Raw genomic sequence first — 7,642 nt, 5'->3', positions numbered from 1 at the left:
TGGGCGTGGTGGCACTCGCCTGTAATCCCAGCACTTGGGAGGGTTGGGAGAGGAGGATCACTATGAGTCTGAGCTATGTAGTGAGACCCTTAGGCCCTGTACTTGATATGTATATCAAGTCAGGATTTTATAAAATGTATCCAGCAGATTAAATTTAAAAAACCCATCAGGGTGGGGTCTGTAGGTGAGCACTACCTGTATCCCAGTAAATAAATTTGTTTCTGCGCATAGCACTGCTCATTCAAGCAGAGACTTATCTTTATATCAGTACATGGATAAATTAAGATCAGATGTCATTATCAACACTATTTTATTAGACATTATTAAAATAAATGATGCTGTCAAATTAGTGATAAGTCTAGCACTGACAAATGTCACACAGTTAAGAAAAAGACATGTGCCGTGCCATCCCTGTCCCCTGATGCGCTGAGGTGGTGATGGAGTTCGGGAGTGGTGGCACATGCTTGTAATTCCAGCCCTAGAGAGGCTGAAAATGGGAGGATCACTATGAGTCCGAGCTGCACAGTGAGACCCTGCACACACACACACACACACACACACACACACACACACACAGATCGAATGCATTAATTGTGCTGTAATGGGAACTCTCCAACCTTAGGTGCCTGCTTAGAGCCACAACTAAATCTCCTCCTCTCTCTCAGGACATATGCATACATACTGAGTCTGCCAAAAACTGTATTCACATTTCAGCAATTCGTCACACTAGTAAATGTCTGCAAGCTCATGGCTAATGCTTTGAGCACCTCTTACAATTATGGGGGCCAAAGGTAACTTGCATTAATCTCAGGACATCTCAGTGAATTTAGTATTGGGCCAGGGAGATAGCTTGGGGCATCGCCTGCCAAGAACAAGGTCATGAGTATGATCTCTGGCACAAAAAAAGATGAATTAGCATTAAAATATATTTATTCAAGTTTTTTTTTCCTGTTATATACATTTTTGGTGGACTCTGTAATTATGTAGAAACAAATTATATAATAAAACCTTCTGGTGTCACCAGTTGGGAAGAAGCAGATTTGGATGCTCTGTAAGCGCATGGCCTTTTGCTCTCTTGTGTCATCGGTTAGCCTCCGAGCACTAGGGCCCTGCCCAGAGGTACAGGACTCCACCCGCCGTGTCCCGTGGGCTGAGTGCACACAGGTGTGCTGCTGGTGTCAGCACTGCATTCTCCAAAGCTCATCACTGCGCCTGCGGCCCCTCGCATCCATGTCCTAACCTGACGTCTGCCCGCTGTGTGGGTCTCTCTCTAGGGCACGTCGTGAACCGCAGAGGGCTCCGCTTTATCTCCAGGCTGCCGCTCACCACATGGTAGGGACAGGGTGACTGCCTTCAGCTCATTCACTCTTGTACTGATTTGTTAATTCTTCCATGCTCTGCAGTAAAGAAGGATAAACTTGAGTCACAGGAAAATGGATGCACCTTAAGGCTGTAATGTGAAGCGAAATGCCTCAGTGACACAGGACTAAGTGTCCCATGGCTCCTCCCGTATCAGAGACGCAAAGCACACATAAATTAAGGAGCACAATAAAGGATAACAGGAAAGAGGACAGATTTTTTGCAGAATGGAAGGGGACTGTGTTAGTTACTTCGTCACTGCTGGAACACAAAACCTGAGGCCCAGACTTAAAGCAGGAGGAGGTGTTTCAGTTTGCAGAGGTTTTGTCCACAGGCAGCTGGCCCCATGGCAAGGCAGCATGGCGCAGGGGCATCGCAGAAACAGTCTCTGGCATGATGGCAGCATGGAACCTCCCTTCCCTTTTATGCCATCCAGGCTGGAAAGAAAGCTGCTGGGTGGTGCCAGTCACACCCATCGTGGGCCTTCCTGCTGTCCATACCCAGAACTGCGCTAACCCAATCTGTGGGCTAATTTAGTTATCACATATCTTTAGTTCATGCTCACACACACTAGATCTGGCCACCTCCACATATCTCACCTGTGAGTGCATGTGACTTTAGGAGGGACATCTAGATACAAACCATCCCAGGGACCAGGAGATGAGGGAGAGAGGGAGAAAGGGAGGGGGGAGAGCATACAAAGAATTAAGATGTGCTACGCACATGTGCAACTCTCCCCCGCTAACGGGACCATCGTGCGCCTGCACACTTGCACCAACAAGAACACAAAATCTGTTGACCTGTTGTTTTCCAAGCCAGCCATGTCCTTCCTCTGTTGAATGCCCTCCTGGTGAGACACAGTAAACAACAAGACGGAAAATGAGGGCAAGAGCAGCAGCAGCAGCAACAACAAAAACAGCAATAAAATTTTGTCGCAGCAGGTGATGTGAAATAAATAAAGGGGTTTTAAAAAGGGCTGCATACCTGGCCCAAGAGCAGTCCAAGGGCAAGAAATGATTTCAAATGGGTTACTAGGAGAATCTCTTGACGAAGTGATCTCTGAGTGACGGGGTAGACCCAAGGGTCCGCATGAAGATCTGAGGGAAGCCTGTGCTGCGGAGGAACAGACAGGCCCGTGGTCCTGGGGCGGGAGGACAGCCGAGACTCCGCAGACCGACTTGTTTTATCGTGTGTTAATTCTTCCCCAAGCAATAGCTAAAAAACACTTTTATGTGGACGTTCTCATCTCCTCAGGCTCGCCGCAGTGGCATTTACCTGAGCTTCCAAGCTTCCTCACAAGTTGCCAGCCTCTAACTCCACGCTGTTGGTGTTCGCAATGCTAGACTTTTCTGTTCCCCCCTCACTTTTTTTTTTTTTTTTTTTTTTTTTTTTTGGTACTGGGAATTGAACTCTTGACCTTGTGCTTGCCGGGCAGGCACTGTGCCACTGAGCTACATTCCTGGCCCTACAATAGTGTTTTTGTTTGTTTGTTTGTTCACTTGCCAGGCAGGGGCTTATGCTGCTGAGATCTGTCCCCAGCCCTCTGTTCTCCTTTTGTCTCAGCTTATTTGCCTGGCTTCTGTCAGTGGCCGTCCTAACGCCCCTGCTCCCTCCTGCAAGTTGTGGCTCGGCCCTCCACATGCACACACTCCTCGGTCCAGATGTCTCCTTGCCCACTCTATACACTGTGCTCTGCATGGACTTCACACACCTAAGTGGCCCACTGTTGCACTGGGCATCCACGTCTAGGGTGGAGGTCGCAAGTGAATGGCAGTGTCCACTCATGTCTGCTGGGCAGGATGACGTGTTCAGGCTCGGGCTTCAGCAAGGTCACTGTGGTGGCACTGCGGAATAAGGACCAAGGCAGGACTGAGACAGGGAGCAGCCAGGGAGACGGCACTGTGACAGCTAAGTCAGGATGGCTGCAGTGGCGAGGATGCATCTGTGTGAGAGAGGTGACGGCGACCGCAGGAAGCAGCCCTGAGCAGGACTTCAGTTGACCAATGGGCTTTGCTTGTTTACTTGTGCGTCTGCCCAGAGCCTAGGCTGCTTGTCCAGAAATGGTGGGGGACGCCTAGTCAGTGAACTGCCATGAGTCACGGATCCCAGTTGGGACCTGCAGTGGTGGGTGAGGCCGAAAGTCTCAAAGGCGGCTGGGGAGATGGCTCAGTGGAATAAGCACTTCCCTGGCAAGCGCAAGGGCCTGAGTTCAGTCCCCGGTTCTGGAAAAAAAAAAAAAAAGTTTGCTGACGAAAGTCTCAAAGGGTAAGACAAGGTCACAGCCGAGGACACACAGCTCCAACCTCAACTAGATAAAGGCTGTAGCCTCAGATGCCTCACCCCGCGTGGATTAGCTTAATGCCTTACTCAAGAAGTCCTCGAGCAGCTCCTGCCCTTCTTGAGTGCTCCCCTCCCTTCTGATAACTAAAATACGGAGCTGCCCAGAGAGGGTCTTAGCCCTGAAAGAATCATGAGTCCTGTGGGAGGCCTTGACCCTCCTGGAGCCTTGAAGTGTTCCAGGGGCCCATGTTACTTAGCCTTCACCATAGGCTTGCTTGCGAGATCGCAGGCCCGGTCATCATGTGATGACTAAGGGGTGTGTTTAACTCCGTGGAGATACTTCTAAGAGACTCACGCAAGTTAGAGCCCATTGCCTGCACCATTCTGCGCGCCGCTTTGTTCGTTCCTGCCTTCCTCTGGGAAGGAGGGTTCTACTGAAGGAGGTGACTGCGCCGCGAGCGTCTTCATGTGTGGGCTCACAGTGCGCGGGCTGTGCTGTTTGGCAGGCTGTCTCGATTCAGTCACTTAGGTCCTGTGTGCCTGGTATACCTGGTGTGTCCAAGTGGCCCCGTGCAGCCCCCAGGAAGTCTGGCGACCAGACCCTGGAGCACGAGGAAGCGTGAGAGCAAGCTGCACTCACCTGGGAATATTTGCTTATATGACTGGAAAGCAAGACCTGAGCTAGTGAGGTCCTACGTGGGAAACTAGAAGGAAGCGACAACGGTGATGGCTCCAGGGGGCCAAGTGGGGGCTCCCGTGACAGAGGACAGAGAAAGTAGGTACGCTCCAGAGAGGATCGAGCCCAGGAGCGTGAGGGGGAACCGGGGTTCCCAGGCCACACTGAGGTCCCTGCTGCACAGCTGCGTGCTCTGTGCAGCCTTGAGGTTGGGGTGGAAACCACAGGCAGGTCTGACTGGCCACAGACAGCGGACCCCAGGAGACCCACGGAGAGCTGTCCAGGAGGGACTGTGGTGGCGCATGCTTCTCTGAAGTGCATGTTGAAGTCAGGAGAAGGCTGGTGTAGTTTAAGGGCCAACATGGGGTGGCTCAGGTCAGGAACTGTGCAAAAGCAGGCAGACGACGTGCACCAGCAGAGAGAAGGGGTCTCTGTCAGGAACAGGAGGGGAGCGGTTCTGAGAGCAAGAGACAGTGAGGCTCAGTGAGGCAGGAGGAGATGGGGCTTCAGCACAAGCGGGAGAGCATCCACTGCAGTGCCTGACAGAGAGCTGCTGCAGGACCTGGGCCCCTGGTGACCAGGGGACCCCACATGAAGGGCACAAAGCACACAGAAGCCATGAGATAAGAGGAGAAGCCCAGGCAGGGAATCTGGTCAGAGCTTGTGTCTGGGAGGTTGTTTGTTATTTAGAGTAGGGAATATATATATTTTTTAATTCACAGTATTGAACTTGTCCTGGTTATGACAAATGCATCATGAATTTATCTTTAAAAACTGAAACTCACCTGTCTTTCCCCATGTGTGTGAAACCCTTCACACTTTGTTCAGTCTCCTTGCAGAAGAAGATGCTAGAGGTTCAACATTGGGACTGTATGGTTTTAATCTTTTGACATTTTCCAATGTTTACAAAATTAAAATAATGATGATAGCCATGATATCAATCCCCAAAGCCACCATAATAACCTCGACTTGGATGAGATTGAGGTAGAGGAGCTTTGTTACTAATCATCATAAAGAAATTACTGCTAGAATGACACTTGTTACTAATCATCATAAAGAAATTACTGCTAGAATGAAACACAGGTTGTCATGTTTCGAATTGTTGTCAGCCAGGCATGGTGGCAAATACCTGTAGTCTCAGCACTGCGGGAGGCTGTGGCAGGATGACCACAAGTCTGAGTCCAGCCTGGGCAACTTAATGACTTAAGAGATCCTGCCTCAAAAAGATAAAAGGGCTGGGAATTAGATGTAACTCAGTGTGAAGGCCCGAGGTTTAATCCCCAGTAGTGTGTGTGTGTGTGTGTGTGTGTGTGTGTGTGTGTGTGTGTGTGAAAGAGAGAGAGAGAGAGAGAGAGAGAGAGAGAGAGAGAGAGAGAGAGATGGGGTAATAGTCAGGCAGGAATAAATTTTGTGAAATGTTTGGAACAAACCACAGGTTCCTTATGCTTTGCTTTCTAGTGATGCCTTCTGTAATCCTGGAGTTCATTTAAATGGTTCTTAAACTATAGTGTTTTAAACTGAGTTAAATATTCAGAGGATTAGGTAGACATCACTGTGGAAAGGTCAAGTAATATGTCATCTCCACAGATATTTGCGGCTGAAAAGCTAATTAGAGCTGCTTGTGCTTTAGAACAAGGTAATAAAATGCAAAAGGAGATCTCTGATAACCAGGCATGAACTGGTGGTGCCCAGTTTTCTTAATTTCTTTAATATTAATTTCATTGAGAAAGAAGTATCAGTGAGATGGTTTTCTTAGCTTGGCTTCAAGCCCTTCTGCTGAGAGGAAGTGGCTGATGGGAAGGCTCCTTGAAGATGCATAGTGTGAGGGTCTTCTGAATGAGGAAAGATTAAGAGCCTAAATTGTTTGTTATCTAGAAATGAGGAATGACAGGAGAGACAGATACAAATGACTGGGCAGTCTTCGAGAATCAGAAGGTCATCCTTCCTCATTCCAGCTTTAAGAGGGGAGGGAGTGTGTTGAACCAAACTGGACACAGTGTGAATAGATAAGTCTGCCTGTGGTGCCTCATATTTTAAAAATATAGAAGTCATGGTTGTGGATAGCTCATCCGTGAAAGAAGAGAAGTCATGGCAAGCTTGAAGTGATCCCGGATCTGAGCCCATTGCTTCCTGCTCTGAATGTTACCTGTTATGTTCCTCTTTGGAGGGTGGAGACACAGCTCCCTGTAGATGCTCGTGAGCTGAGTGCTGCTGGCCCACAGATGTTTCATCACTTGTTTTTCAGGGACTGTAATACATTACATCTAGATGTCCTCCTAAGGTTCGTGTGATTATAGGTGGAGCTTTGGGGAAGTGGCTGGAACACGAGTTTGTGATACTGGACTGTGAGTGTGTGGTACTGGATTGGGCCACTGGTGGGCTTATAGCTGGGTCTGATGTTAGCAAGTGAAGCCTGCTGGGAAGAGGAGGTCACTGGGAGTAGGGCTGTGGAGTGTATATCCCTCTTTCTCCCTTGGGCACTCGCTTCTTCCTGCCTACCCTGCTTGGGATTGTTTCTTGTCTGCCCTGGAGACATCTCACTAGGGACTGAGACCTCCACCAACTGTGACCCAAAGTAAATCTCTCTTCCTTGAAGTTGTGCATGCTGGGTGTTGTGTCCCAGCAACAAGAACGTGGTGAAGATGGGTTTCCTCAGCCATCGGCCTTCCTCTTCTCCTTACCAGCAAGTCATGGATTACCTGGCATAGAGGGTGAAAGTGAATGTTTTTAAACTATACCCAGTTTAACTTGTCTTCTGTTTTCACTCACACACACAAAATTGCAGTGTACTGTCATCACACTTTTAATTTTATTTATTTATTTTCATTTGGAATGCAAGAACTTTATTGAAGTGCAGTGGAACTTGTTGAAAGCTTAAAAGATAGGGGAAACACAAACACCTCCCCTCAGATGGAGCACCAGCTGCAGGGTCGACTCCTTCTGGATGTTGTAGTCAGAGAGGGTGTGCCCATCTTCCAGCTGTTTGCCAGCAAAGATCAGCCTCTGCTGGTTGGGGGGATGCCTGCCTTGTCTTGGATCTTGACCTTGACGTTCTCAATGGCATTGCTGGACTCCACCTTGAGGGTGATGGTTTTGCCAGTGGAGGTCTTCACAAAGATCTGCATTTTCAAACAAGTGTCAAAGGCAGCGGTACACAGAGAAGTGCAAGGACACAGTGACCTTGGCGAATCTCTCTTAATTTTGAACAGTGAGGATCACTGGGGCTGGAGTGACTGGTTTTAAAAAATGGAACTACTACTGCTAAAGGCAGAGTTCTCTGAACAGAAAAGCATTTTATTTGTAAATATCATCCATGTACTGGAGCGA

At 48.7% G+C, this 7,642-nt stretch overlaps 1 pseudogene; it reads right to left on the bottom strand.

Annotated features, from left to right (window-relative positions):
• Nucleotides 1–7,189: 7,189 nt before the first annotated feature.
• LOC101570537 lies at nucleotides 7,190–7,440 on the bottom strand (annotated as a pseudogene).
• Nucleotides 7,441–7,642: the final 202 nt, after the last annotated feature.

This window comes from Octodon degus, unplaced genomic scaffold, assembly GCF_000260255.1.
Source record: "Octodon degus isolate 3935 unplaced genomic scaffold, OctDeg1.0 scaffold00039, whole genome shotgun sequence".
NCBI lineage: Eukaryota > Metazoa > Chordata > Mammalia > Rodentia > Octodontidae > Octodon > Octodon degus.
Note: the sequence above shows the minus strand (reverse complement) of the source record. Positions and strands in the feature narration are given on the sequence as shown.